At 41.6% G+C, this 12,964-nt stretch overlaps 1 protein-coding gene across 3 annotated transcripts in view; it reads left to right on the top strand.

The window, feature by feature from the left end:
• Positions 1–1,009: 1,009 nt before the first annotated feature.
• The window catches only part of rab30 (RAB30, member RAS oncogene family), a 105,599-nt gene continuing 93,644 nt past the window's right edge, over positions 1,010–12,964 (top strand). The window contains exons 1-2 of one of the 3 annotated variants that reach the window (XM_041199120.1): positions 1,010–1,167; positions 4,374–4,440. The gene's annotated coding sequence lies outside the window, so the exon portion shown is untranslated. Of the gene's footprint in view, positions 1,168–1,606; positions 1,728–4,373; positions 4,445–12,964 lie in introns of those variants that run through there. The other 2 variants (XM_041199119.1, XM_041199121.1) reach the window with 2 other exon arrangements.

Genomic DNA, 12,964 nt, shown 5'->3' with positions numbered 1-12,964 from the left:
AGATCATTAGAGATTCCAAACATTTTCCATTCTAGGGAATAAAAAGAAAAATTGCATGTTTGAAATCTGAATAAAAACAGAAATTCCTGGAAGTATATTGCTGATCTGTAACGTCTGCTGTAATCTTCAGCTAGAGATGGTGGTGTAGTGGTAATGTTGCTGGACTAATAATACAACGATCCAGGTGAATCCTCTGGGGATATGGGTTCAAATCCCACCACTCTAGCTGGTAGAGTTTGAATTCAGTTAATAATCTGGAATATAAAGCTAGTCTCAGTGCTAGTGGCTGTGAAACTATCTTTGATTGTTGCAAAAATCCATCTGGTTCACTGATGTCCTTAGGGAAGAAAATCTGTCATCCTTACCTAGTCTGGACTATATGTGACTCCAGGCCCATGCAAAGTGGTTGACTCTTAAATGCCCTCTGCACAGGGCAAGAAATGCTGGCCTAGCCAGTGATGCCTCATCCCATGAATTAATTAAAAAATGTCTATATGCCTATTCATGAAATGTTTCTGTTAACGTGAGATATGTCAATGAAGCTGTATTTTTTTTGGTCTGGGACACAAAACATTAGCAAACGCTACTGTAAGAGTAGATGTTTGGCACTGTGTTGGTTTTGAAGTTCTCTGCAGCTGAATAGCCAACCAGGACTCAATGTCTCGGCTTCAAACATTAAGATGATACTAGACCTGCACCGCAACAGAATACCATCGGAAGTAGAGGGAAAGCAAAGGGAGAAAAAAGGGGAGAAAAGCACAAACAATTACAGTGATTGGCTACATTATATTTGATATTCAGAACCAGTAATTCATAGTAATATTTAATTCCTCTTCCACTGCCATCAGAACTCTTGGAAGACAAAGACCCAGTGAAAACACAGTACCTCAGAATGATGGTGCGCATGCGCGGCCGGGGTTGGGGGGGGGGGGGGTGAGGTGCAGGACTACAACTCCCGGCGAGCACCGAGCCCCAATGCTCGCGCTTCCGCTCGGAAAGAAATTACGTCATTGTTAAAGCTCCCAGAAAGTGGGTGCATTGTGCAATGTAGTGTCTGTGGTGCAGCGCTGGACATAGTCACAAGCAAGGTATGACTGCTGCACTCCGAGACATACTGTAACTCCGCATTTCTCACATAGCAGTGACAAAGAAAAAAAAACGAAACAAGTAAGTTTTTATTTCAATGTGTTTTTTGTGTGTGAATGACTTCTTATTTCCTTCATTGCTGAGCTTGTGTTTTCTTCCACTTCCAGCACAATTCATGGAAGTCAGACTGAAGTGGTCCTGGTTTCCGGACTGATTGGTCATTCGTCTGTTTAATATTGGCATATTGTTGTTGTGTTGCATGATTTCTAAGTAGTTATAGCGGTGCAGCTTATTGTACAGAGGACTAAAAGCTATTTTTAGCTTCCGAAAGTGGAAATTTGATTTGTTAATTAAATATTTTTGAATGCATTATTTTTATTTTACCGCGAAGTTTCATTTCACAAAGTTATGATTTATGCTGAGCCAGCTCACACTATAAAATAGTTTATTTGTAAAGTCTCTGATTTTAAAATTGCAACTTTTTCCAAATTAAATATTGTGCTCAATTTGGTGATGTGTGGTGGCGGGTGAAGGAGGAGACAAGTCATTTGCTTTGACTTGAGTCCATTTCATTTGTACATTGGAAAGGACTGCTCTATTTTGCCCAAATTACTCTTGGTACCCTGAGGAGACAAGGCACGGTAGGTCAATAAAATGTGTTTCTTTTTCATAAATAATGTTGGTAAAGGTAGTATATTTGTACCTCAAAATGAAAAGTGCCTTTAGTATATCCTGTAAAACCATTTCACAAGATTTCAAATTGTGCTTCTATGAAACTAGAGTTTATACTTCAGTTCCAATTTTCAAGTACTGTACAAAAACAATTCTGTTGGCCCATTTAAACACAATACTTAATACCTTGTCAAATCTTGTGGAGTAGTGTTTTTATTAATCATATATGATGACTTGACAGAAAATCTTCATGGTTTTAAGATTATACTATAATTTGTAAGTTTTATGTTTTTGTATTTTAAAGCTATGATTTAACAAAGTTTAGGTGTCTTTGGCTTCTTTAATTTAACATGACTGATTCCAATGGTTGTGGTTTGAGGTAGAACTAACCTTGTCTTGCCTGTGTTTCCCAGCATACTTCACTCTTTCTTTGGCTGTAGTGCGCAACTGTGCAAAACTGCTAGGTTTTAATGTAAGATTTAACCAAAATGTGACAACTGAATTTAATCAGTTTGTTACTGCTTTATTTTTGATACTGTATTACCTGTGGGCATTACCAATGTGCATGTGTTTTGGAATGCTTCCTTTTGAATATGGGCCAACACTTGCATTCCATGTTGTATAAGAATACGAGACACAAGAGAATAATCCCTAGGCACTAAAATAAAAGCAAAATACTGTGGATGCTGGAACACCGAAATAAAAACAAAGTGCTGAAAATATTTAGGAGGTATGGTAGCGTCTGGGGAAAGAGAAACTGAGGTAATGTGTCAAGCTGAATATAACAGTTCTGAAGAAATCATATTCAACTTGAAATGTTAACTCAGTTTCTCTCTCCACAGGTGTTGCTGACCCACTGAGCATTTCCAGCACTTTGTTTTTATCTCTAGGTACTGTGTGTGTTATCCAAGTTTAACTTTAATTGATTATGAAATATGTTCCTCTTGGTGTTTAAGAGCCTTATTTTCAGCGGCTCAGATTCCAAGATGCTGCGATTGGTACAATACATTAAAATCTTTATTCATTCTAGCAGCAGACAGTATCAACTTGGTTCAAAAGTAGAATTAGGGATTATTCAACAGCTTTTGATAATTTGAGTCTGAAGTATAGATGTGTCCTTACAGAATTAGGATGATGTACATGAAGATAGTACACTCTGTTTTGACGCAGCCTAATATAGTATCAAATTTAATTCCACATAGCAAAAAAGTTATGTTATGTAACTACAAATTGTGTTGAAGATCTTTATTGTAGCATGTAAGCCTGCATGAAGTGATCAATACAGAATTTGAGCATGAAATTGACATAGTGCAGTTAACACAGATGCTCTGATCGAGAAGTTATATTCTGCAGTGATTATATTCATAGCATACAAGATACCTGATATAATAGTATTCTGATGTAGTATGAATACACTTTCTGTAGTTGGGCAATTATTTCCTCAAGATCAGAACCTGTGTCTTCAGTTCTTCCAACACTAATCTACTAAAAGGTGTCTCTTACCTCTACCGTTAGTGGTTATCTGCAATAATGTGGGGCCACACACCCTGAAGCCTCCCTAACAAACATTTTTGTCTTATTGCAACTCTCCTTTGCTTCAAATCTTCCTGAAAGTTACCTCTTCGACACCAACTTCAACTGCTGCTAATCTCCCTCTTCCTTAAATGTGGAGTGCAACTACACTGTCTTGTACAAGGGTATTACCTTGCAGTGAATCACTTCTGTACTTGGCTTGGGTGTTTCCCTTACAATGGACGAATGTTATTACCTAGCATTGACATTCATCACTTTGACATGAAATTCACCTAAAATCTTCAACAGAAATAAATATTGGTTTGAAATGTTTTGATGGATTCTTGAGAAATGTTATCCTAGTATAGGTGACTGTGTAGTTAAATATGAAAATAAAATCTGGAGGGGAGTTGATCATCATCATTATTATGTCAATTAAATAATTAAGAAAAGAGTGATGCTGCATGAACTGTAGTAGTCCTGTTGAACATGTACCCTTGTTAAAGAGTGAAAATTTCCATCTCCACTCATTCATAAGATCACATTGCCCTTTATTCCAAGACAACTTTTGCTTCTTCACTGACAGTAACAAAGTTATGTGTATGTGCATTTCTGTGCATATAGTTAGACCAACTGCCACTGGATGAAGTGTTCAATAAAATTTACAGCTTTGGAAGTCATAAATGGCAGACTCATGAGTGGATGGGAAAGTTGAAGGGTATGGACTGGTTTAAAAAAAATTTCGAAATGACATGATTTTAGAAGGAAGATAAACGCAACACTTATAATCACTGCTAATGTTTACTATATATGTTATCTTTTCAATAAGGCTAGTTGATATAGCACAGATATAAAGAGGAAGCTAGATACTTCTGTGAATTGCTAGGCAGTAATCTATTCCAAAAGTTTGAAGATATGTTATGGCAAATATTGGATGGTTTATATTGTAATCTGCTAGCAATGTGACATTACAGGTATAAGCTGTACTGGGTGAAACAGTTTAAAAAAAAATGTAATTTTTAACATGTGCATATATTTTGTTTTATGAAGGCATCAACTCCTTGTTGGGGTAAAGTTACATTCTTCTTCTTTGTTATCCACAGGGACTTTCAGCAAGGGTTGTCAAGAGGAGTGGTTGAGACAGAGGTCATTGCGTCCTTTGAAGAAGAAGTGGGTAAATATATTGAAGTAGAGGAAAATACAGGACTATGGGGAGAAAGTGGGGCCTTGGGATTCTACAAAGGGTTATTCCACAAAGGACTGGACTCTTGGGCTGTAAACGTTTTTTTTATGGTTCCATAGGTTGCTGGTTGGCAATCAGAAATATGAACCTTGAAGTTTTTTTTTCCCCTCCTCCAACAGTTGTGAGGCTGAGAATAATTTTAACATTCTTATTAGCCTTATCACGAAACTTGATTGTGATTGAACTTGTGACCTTTTCTGATCTGTAATCTCAACCACTGTCTGGATAAACTTGAGTCTTGGAGGAGCTGTTGTTCCTTTTTGTGAAATGCTAATAATTGGCAATAACATTTCAGTTACTTTGGAGTTGTATGCATCCTGGGACTATAAGACATAAATTTTGTGCATTATTATCTCGCTACATTATAAATAATATAGTTTATATATAAATAGTTACCATTTCTTCTAGAGGTACACTGGTATAATGAATCACTGAGAAAAGGTTAAAGTAATCAACCATTATTAGTAATCGAAAACAAAATGATGAGACAATGAACATTTGTTTCTTAGGTTATCTAAATGCTTGATAAAATAAAGTCACAGATTAAGCTCTTAGCTGAGAGTAGCTTTTTCCTGGGCCTTTGCTAATGCCATTCTATCCAATGAATCGAAGAAATCAAATAATAGTTTAGATTTTTTTTAACCTCCTCGCCTCTTATTGTCAGAGGAGTAGCTTCTGCTCTGTCTTCCAATCTTTGCATGTTTTGTGGTAGAGGTAGTGCTGGTGTGAGCTTTTATCCTGTTAGGCTGTAACACTACTACTAATCCACATTGTATTGTGAATATTTGATATAATGGGACCTATGTTTCTGATTCTTGAGTGTGGATGCTTGGGTTTTTAAATGTCTAAGTAAGGAATTATTGAGTTTTGGCTCAACTTTCGGATAATGCCTTTAAAGGGTCACCTGACAGAGTGCAAGCAAATATTGTGGCAATCAAAAAAAAACGATGGATGCTGAACCTTTACCTAAATTCCTTGTCTAAATAGAAATGGATCAAAGTCAAATGCTGATAAATACAAATCCAGTGTCTGTGCTAAACATGATGTCAAGGTTTATGAAAATAATGAAATAGAAAAATTCAGCTGGTGTGGTTACATGTGGAAAGGGAAACAATAGGCCAACATTTTGGGATGTAGATCAAAATTATACTATTAAAATATTTCAGATGCTGATAGAGCAGTTGCATCTTTCTAGCATTTTCTTCTTGTTTCAAATTCCCAGAATTTGTTTGTCTTCTCATGGGAAATGAGAATCTGTTGCATCGCCTGATTCAAAACAAGTTGGTTGCCAATTTCCCTTTGGTGCAGTTGGTTAATATTGTGTTACTGTCTATCTTTGTATGTAAAAATAAGGCGCATATCTTCATGGTAGCATGAGATTACAACAGTAATGTTTCACGTTTTCTGAAGCTTCAGTGGAATACAGCTTACCAGTTTCGGTGAGACACCAGCTTTTTGTGACATATCACAGCTTGCAGGAAGCAAATATTTGAGCAACAAAGATTGAAGACCTGTGCCCAAATTTTTGCCAGAACAGAAAGCCTTTCCGTCGTGGAAAAAATACCAAAAGTGGCTGAAAATCATAAGTCCCCGAACAGGGCAGTTCCCATTTTCACAGGGCAGGGATTCGAGCAGGGTTCACGCATGTGCACTTTACGGAGGCAGCTGGCCATTTAAATCATCAGCAGCATCTGCTGAAGTTGGATTTTGGTAGCCTAGGTATGTGAAACTTGAAGTGTGCAGATTAGACCTGATAAGAACAGGTCTGAACTTTGTGGATTCATTTGGATAGCCAGGGTACCTTTTTGGAGTGGTAAGGTATCCCTTTGGATGTGGTCCGAGGACACATTTGGTGGAGGTAAGGTGCCCTTTGGGATAGGTCAGGTGCCCATTGAGGGAGGTAAGGTGCCCATTGGAATTGTTAAAATTAAGCATGAATGTGTGTAAAAAGCTCATTAACTGTCAAGCTGATTGGAACTGTCAACAGACCTCTCAAAATCAACTGTCAAGAGGACCCTATCAAAGGAGTTGTGGAAAGGAAGTTGTCAAACTGTCAAGGCATTTAAAAGTCTTGCCCTTTAAATCTTTGACAAGATGCCTGGAGTGTTTGGAAAAAAAATCTTGCTTGCTATTTCACTCTGTCTATGGACATAAGCCTGAGAGTTTCCATTACTGGATTAGTGCTGCATGACTGATTTCACAACGAACCGTTAATACAAAGATGAAAGCAAAATACTGCGGATGCTAGAAATCTGAAATAAAAACAGAAAATTCTGGAAAAACTCAGCAGGCCTGGCAGCATCTGTGGAGAGAGAAACAGAGTTAACGTTTTGAGTCCGTATGACTTCTTCAGTGCCAAAGGCAACTTATTGATACCAACGCCCACCTGGGACCCTCCACCCCTTCCTATCCCTTTTCTAATCCCAACTCTTGCTGTGAATTCACTATACCCTCTGACTTTCTGCTCGTTGTTGCTGAACATTCTGTAATCAGCAAAGGACTCAGTTTCATCCCCTTACACCCTTGCCTCGATGAATTTTGGGCTCAGCGTGATGCTGAACTATTTACCCATCGCCTTTGTCTCCATGCTCATCTTTCTGGGCAGGAGTCCTTCCCTCTCTCTCCCCCCCCCCCCCCCCCCCCCCCCCCCCCCCCCCCGCAGTGGATCCTTTCAACTACCTCCAGTATTCTCCTTCTACCTGGACCCCACCTGCTCTTGGTCTTTCCATTGAGGTCTGTCGGCATTGCAACAGCCGTCTCAATTTCTCTGCTCCTCTCACCCACTCCAACCTGTCTCCTTCTGAAATTGCTGCACTGCGTTCTCTCAGGTCCAACCCTGCCTTTATCAAATCTACTGACAAGGATGGCGCTGTTGTTGCCTGGCATACTGATCTCTACCTTGCAAAGGCTGAGCCCCAACTCTCAGACACTTCTTCCTACCTCCGGTGGACCATGATCCCACCACCGAACATCAAGCCATTGCTTCCAGGACTGTGACTGACCTCATGTCCTCTGGAGATCATCTCTCCACAGCTACCAACCTCAGTCTCCCAACTCCACATAGCTCGCTTCTACCTTCTTCCCACCAATCCACCAACAGGACTGTCCTGATAGACCCATCGTGTTAGCCTGTTCCTGCCCCACGGTACTCATTTATTCCTATCTTGACTCTGTTCTCTCTTCCCTTGTCCAGTCTCTTCCCACCTACATTTGCGATTCCTCTGATGCCCTATGTCATATCGACAGTTTCCAGTTTCCTGGTCCTAACCGCCGCCTCTTCACTATCCAATCCCTGTACACTTCCATCTCCCACCAGGACATCTGAGGGCTCTCTGCTTCTTCCTTGAACAGAGGCCCAAACAATCCCCATCCACCAACACTTTCCTCTGCCTGGCTGAACTTGTTCTCTCACTGAACAATTTTCTTCTTTTATTTGGAGGAAGTGAGACAAGTTAAAGGTGTGGCTATGAGTACCTGCATAGGCCCCAGTTATGCCTGTCTTTTGTGGGGTATGTGAATCATTCCTTGTTACAGTCCTACTCGCCTCCTCCCACAACTTTTTTCAGTACTTCGATGCCTGTACCAGTGCCACTTAATGCTCTCTTCTATACCTGGAAACTTCTAATTTCCACCCCTCTCTCTCTCTCACTTTCATATGGTCCATCTCTGACACTTCCCTCCCCTTCCTTGACCTCTCTGTCTCCATTTCTGGTGATAGACTGTATGCCAATATTCATTACAAGCCCTGCTGAGTCCCACAGCTCCTCACACCCTGCTTCCTGTAAAGACTCTATCCCATTCTCCCAGTTCCTCTGTCTCCGTCGCATCTGTTCAGATGATGCTGCTTCAAAAATGGTGCTTATCACATGTCTTCCTTTTTCCTTAACCGACGATTCTCCCCCAACTGTAGTTGACAGGGCCCTTAACCATGTCCAACCCACCTCCCGTGCCTCTGCCGTCTCTCCTTCCTCTCCCTCCCAGAACCATGATAGGGTGCCGCTTGTCCTCTATTTTTACCCTAATAGCCTCTGCATTCAAAGGATGATCTTGCACCATTTCCGCCAACTCCAGCATGATGCCATTACCAAACACATCTCCCCCTCATGTCCCCTGTCAGCATTCTGTAGGGACCATTCCCTCCAGGACACCCTTGTCCACTTCTCCATCACCCCCAACTCTTCATCTGCTTTCCATGGCACCTTCCCGTGCAATCACAGAAGGTGCAACACCTGCCCCTTTACCTCCTTCCTCCTCGCCATCCAAGGCCCCAAATACTCCTTTCAGGTGAAGCAGCACTTCACTTACAGTAAACCAAATTGAAGGAGGTGCATTATCTGCTCCCAATGTGATGGTCCCTTCGCTGGGGAGACTAAACGCAGACTGGATGGCCGCTTTGCGGAACACCTTTGCTAAGTCTGTAAGCATGACCCAGGCCTTCCTGTCGCTTGTCATTTCAACACATGATCTGGCTCTCATGCTCACATGTCTGTCCTTGGCCTGCTGCAATGTTCCATTGAAGCCCAACGCAAACTGGTGGAACAACACCTCATCTTCTGATTAGGCACTTTACAGCCTTCCGGCCTTAACATTGAATTCAACAACTTCAGACCATGAGCTCTCTTCTCCAACTTGATTCCTTTTAAAAATGTGTATTTTTTATTTATTTTTATTCACCTATTCATTTTTTTTATCCCTTTTCCCCAACACCCGCCCCCCACCCCTCCCCCTCCCACTTTACAGGACCATCTGTCACTTGTTTCTATGTTGTGCTATAACAGAACGCTGGCCCTTGTTGTGCTATTAACACATACTGCTTTTTTACCTTTATGCCACTATCAGCACCTTCTTTAGTCTTTGCCACTACCATTAACACTCTTTGTCTTGTGTCCATGACACCTTTGCCAATCTCTCCTCCTGAGCTCCCACCTATCCATGACCTTCTATTTTGCTCCATCCCCTCTTAAACAGTATAAAATCCATCATACTTCTACTTCTCTTTAGCTCTGAAGAAGAGTCATATGGACTTGAAACGTTAACTCTATTTCTCTCTCCACAGATGCTGCTAGATCTTCTGGGTTTTTCCAGCAATTTCTGTTTTTACATGCATTAACACAGTAGGTTTGACTGACAGCTGCAAGTGGTTATAGATTGTCCTATTTCAAACGAACAATGGATTCCAGTGCTGGTTGTTATAAGTGACTGTGCATTTGAATGAAATGCCTATTGTTATGAGGCTTTACTTAGTTGAAGGAATGTTAAGATAATAAATGGGTTTTTGAGTCAGAGCTTTTTCAATATAGTGAAATCTGCAATAGACACTTAGAACTTTATTTTATCGCCTTTCTGCATGAGTCCTGAAGTCTGCTGATGGTGGATACTCGGTGAGTTGTCATAGGAACATGGGAATATAGGAGCAGGATTAGGCCATTCAGCCCCTCGAGCCTGCTATGCTGTTCAACTAGATCATGACTACTGATTGTCCACCTCAATGCCATTTTCCCACGCTTTCCTCATAACCCTTGATATCATTTAATATTTAGAAATCTATCAATCTCTATCTTGGACATGATGCTCTTGATCAATGATTGAGCTTCCACAGCCCTATGGGGCAGAGAATTCCAAAGATTCACTACCCCTTAAAATATTTTGTAGGTTTCAGTGAAATCACCTCTCATTTTTCTTAACTCTAGAGAATACAGGCCCAGTATCTGCAATCTCTCTTGAAAGGACAGTCCCAGGAATCAGTTTGGGGAACCTCTGCTGCACTCCCTCTATGACAGGTATATCCTTCCTTAGGTGAGGGGTCCAAAACTGTACACAATACTCCAGGTGTGGTCTACCCAAGATTCTGTATAGTTGAAGCAAGACATTTTTACTCTTGTTCTCCAATCCCCTTGCAATAAAGGCCAAGATGGCATGGTAGGTATAAGGACAAAGGATGGTGGGTGGGGGCATGGATTGGCCTGACTTGGCATTAAGTTGACGCTGCCTATAAAGGGCCATGGGTGGGTAACAGGGCATAGGTTGACATAAAGGCTATGAGCAGCCATTGGGTGGGCAGAGGGCATGAATTGGCATGGGGAGTGAGTGGGGGGGAGGGGGCAGGGTGAGGTTTCGAGGGATATTTCATGCTGTTTTAATTTTTAAAAATTGGACATTGTCTCATGCCTTCTGCACAGCCACTTCTGCACCTGGCAGCCTTCTCAGTTCTTCCAGGTCTGCCCGCCCCAACTTCTGATTTAGTTGCCCCCCTCATCGTTCTCCCACACCACGCCCCCACCTCCATCCCAACCCCAGACTGAAAATCTGACATCCCGGTGGCCACTTATAGAAGTCAGGTTTGCAGCTATGCACCTGACTCACAGACAGAAATCCGGGTCCTAGAGTCTTCATGTTTTTGAAAAACATATTTAGTATATTGGATCATTTCCCACCTAAAATGTGTCAAGAATCTCTAATGGTCAACTAACGATACTGTTATGAATAAATCTGAAAAGCTTCCTTGTTTGCCATTTTCTCTTTATTGTATTTGCTTCGTCTCTTTACCCAATACTGACATATTCTGATGCCCCTCAGACTCTCTACTATTGCTTCCATGCCTTGGAACTCTTCGTCCAGTGTGTCAGATTGCCTTCCCTTGGGCTTTTTCTACTATGTGCCAATTATCCCCTTTGCACTGCTTCCAAATGTCAAGTGGACCATCCTACAACCCATTATGATGTGGTGGTGTGTTACAGTTCACTCGGGGACTCCGAGTTGCTTTGGCAACATGCGCTTTTACATGCAGTTTATAGTCTGGAGTTATGGATAGTGATGGTTGAGGCTCCAACTTCCTTTCTATCATATGGCTGACCAGGGATCTCTCCCACTCTTGCTGCTTGCTATTGGCTATTACCATCAGAAACTAACCAATGTAAATATAATCAGCTTTCTGCCTTTGGCACAGTATTGAAATGTTGGTAATGGGGCATTTGATAATGTGATTGAATGCCAAGGGCAGGTGGTTAGATTGGAGATGCTCATTGCCTGACATTTGTATGGTGTAAATGTTACTTGCCACCTATCAACCCAAGCTGAATGTTGTCTAGGCTTTGCTGCATGCATGCATGATCTGCTTCATATTCTGAGGGGCTGCGAATAAGCTGAATACTGTGCAATCATCGGTACCGAAGTCACAAAGATACTTTGTGACTGTGACAGAAGTAAACTATTCCCCCTTGTTCTTCATGATCTGACTCCTTCTCGACCTGACTGCAGCCTTTGACATGATTGATTACAACATCATCCTGTTGGGTGGGACTGGATTTGCCTGGTTCAATTCTTATCTATTGAATCATAGTCAGAGAATCACCTGCTTCTCTTGCTACTCACACACCAATACTTCTAGTGTTCTCCAAGGATCTATCATTGGCCCCTTCTATTTCTCAACTATACTCTGCCCCTCTGAATCTGAAATTAGTGTCAGTTTTCACATGTATTTCGAAGACACCAACTCTACTTCACCAGCGCGGCTCTCAACTGCTCCATTTTCTCAATTGTTACGCTACTTATTTGACTTCCAATACTGGGTGAGCAGAATTTCTTTCAATTAAATATTGGGAAGCCTGAGGCCATTGTCATTGGTCCCTGCCACAATCTGCATTCCCCAACCACCAACTCCACCCCTCTTCCTCACAGCTGTCTGAGGCTGAATCTGTTTGAACCTTGCTGTCATATTTGACCCTGAAATAAGCTTCCGACCACATATCCATGCCATCACTAAGACTGCCTATTTCTACCTCCATAACATCATCCAGCTCTGCCCCATCTACTGCTGAACTGTCATCCATCCCATTGTTACCTCTAGATTTAACTATTCTAAAGCACTCCTGGCCACCCTCCACATTCTACACTCCATAAATTTCAAGTCTTCCAAGCTCTATTGCTCATGTTCCAAAACCGGACAGAACACCTGGCATCGATCCTAGGTATTGCACGCAATAACACTGGAGACTTGTGCCAATATTGGGAGAGTTGTCCCACGCTCTAGTCAAGCAACAGTTTAATAGTCATATTTTTGAGCCAGAGGCCCAGCCTCCTCCTCCACCATTCCTGTCCAAGTCCTATCCCATAGCAAGACAGAATCACCAGACTTTGTAGCACTAAGGTAAACAATCAGGAAGGAGTTATCCTGGAAGTCCTCAAGATTGACTCCAGACCCCATGAAGTCTCATGGCACCCAGTCAAACTTGGGCAAGGAAAACTTCTGCTGATTAACACTTTGCACCCTCCCTCAGCTGATGAATTAGTACTTCTCCATGCTGAACACCAATTGGGAGAAGCCCTGAGGGAAGCAAGGACACAAAATGTACTCTGGGTGGAGCATTTCAATGTCCATCACCAAAAGTGGCTCAGTAGCACCACTACTGACCAAGTTGAGTGAGTCCCGAAGGATCTTTCTTCCAGACTTGG

This window comes from Carcharodon carcharias, chromosome 11, assembly GCF_017639515.1.
Source record: "Carcharodon carcharias isolate sCarCar2 chromosome 11, sCarCar2.pri, whole genome shotgun sequence".
NCBI classification, from domain to species: Eukaryota; Metazoa; Chordata; class Chondrichthyes; order Lamniformes; family Lamnidae; genus Carcharodon; species Carcharodon carcharias.
Note: the sequence above shows the minus strand (reverse complement) of the source record. Positions and strands in the feature narration are given on the sequence as shown.